Below are 1,791 nucleotides of genomic sequence, written 5' to 3'. Positions count from 1 at the left end.
CGCTTGAGCACACGGTTCCAGGAATTATGTGCGATTACGGATCCAAACCATGTTCGAAGCCCCATTTTGTACTGGTGACTTTTGCTCCATTCTGAGGGACAAATGAAGGGACGGAAAGACTTCCAAGGTCAAAGATACCATTCAAAGAATGTTGTACTTTTCAGCCTGGTAAAATCTTATGGAGGCTAATGTATTGTAAAAAGTCAGATATATGCAATAACATGTTGAATCAATCCTTCATTCTGACTTGAATTCTAATGCCGAATCAAAAAAATCTTGAAAAAAAATCACCAAATCAACTGGCGGAAACAGAATGATACAAGCATTTGCTTAGATAGATTCTCATGGATTCTCATGCTTGTAATTTTTCATATTTAACACATATCAGCTTTTTTTTTCAAAGGAGCCAAAGCTCTGTATTAATCAAACATAGCCATTACAAGAAAATACCACCAAATAAAAATACTATCCAATACTTGGAGAGTTCTCTATCCTCTCCATTCCAAACAAGCGGATAACACACGCCGTCCGATATTGTCCACTCTCGAGTTTTGCATTGCCGTTAGAGCAACAAAGCAATATCCACGGAGGCAGCTAGGAAACCACCGACCAGTCAGGAAGTTTCGATGACCTTGATCCCAAAGGATTCACGGCCTGTAGAAGAAGATGACATTGGGTATACTCACATGCTAATAGATCCCAAAGGATTCATGGCATGTAGAAGAAGATGACATTGGGTATACTCACATGCTAATAGCAAAGATAGCGGCGCCTAGTGCCAGTATGCTGCTATTTGTTCCAGGTAGCAATAAAAAATAGCGTGCTGTCATGATGTGGCTGCAATAGCAATTGTCAAACCGCAATAGCCGGAGATATCGCACTGCTACTTGTTCCAAATTTGATTTTTTAATTCTAGTTTCCTATGAAATTATATAAGTGCTTGATTACTTATTGTCAATGTGCTTACATACTTATATAAATGATGTTCAATTATAGATATATGTTTATATACTTGTATAAACGATGATGTTACAAATTCAAGCGCACAATTGCTCAAAGTAAATGATATTTTTCTTGCTAATGGTACATGGATGTACAAATAATCTCAACATATGAGTGTTTCTGCAAATCCTCTATGTGGACATAGAGCCCGCTATCCGCTACGCCCACCCCCAATGTGCTATCTGCTGTCGTCTGTTTAAAACATTTATATCATGACTAGACGTCTACCTTAGTCAACGAAATAAGCAACTTTGTTATGGCTAAAGCACCACCATTCAATGGAACGAGCACATCGGTGCTCGACTGGGACCGGCGACGTCGCACCTACGAACCATCCCACGAACCCTATGAAGATGCAAGTGAGGTTTGATCTAGATTAGATTGATCCCCAACATAACGCAACAGAGAGGAGAGTTGGTGAGCATGTTGATGCAAATTCCCGCAACTAGGTTATACCTCCTAGCCGCGAGAATTTTTCTCTTAAACTGATTCGTAGATCGAGCAAAAAACATATAGTTCCTCTATATGTACCCATGCATACGAAACCACTGATCTGACAGAACTTCCCTGTCTAGAACAAGAGTAGCGTCAAAAAACTAGAGGGAGATGTGGAGTAGCCTAACGGCGTATGAACTTTTCGCGCGCGAGAGAGATGGGAAGCCTCCTAACAAAAGAGAGATGTCCTTGGAGGGTTTCCCCTCTCATATATATATATAGGGGTGCGGGAGGTGGGGCTGCCTTGGAGGAGAAGGTCCGTCTCACCAAGGGTGGGCGCCACGCCAAACCCTA

The sequence above is a fragment of the Triticum dicoccoides genome, chromosome 6A (genome assembly GCF_002162155.2).
Source record: "Triticum dicoccoides isolate Atlit2015 ecotype Zavitan chromosome 6A, WEW_v2.0, whole genome shotgun sequence".
In the NCBI taxonomy this organism is placed as follows: Eukaryota; Viridiplantae; Streptophyta; class Magnoliopsida; order Poales; family Poaceae; genus Triticum; species Triticum dicoccoides.
Note: the sequence above shows the minus strand (reverse complement) of the source record.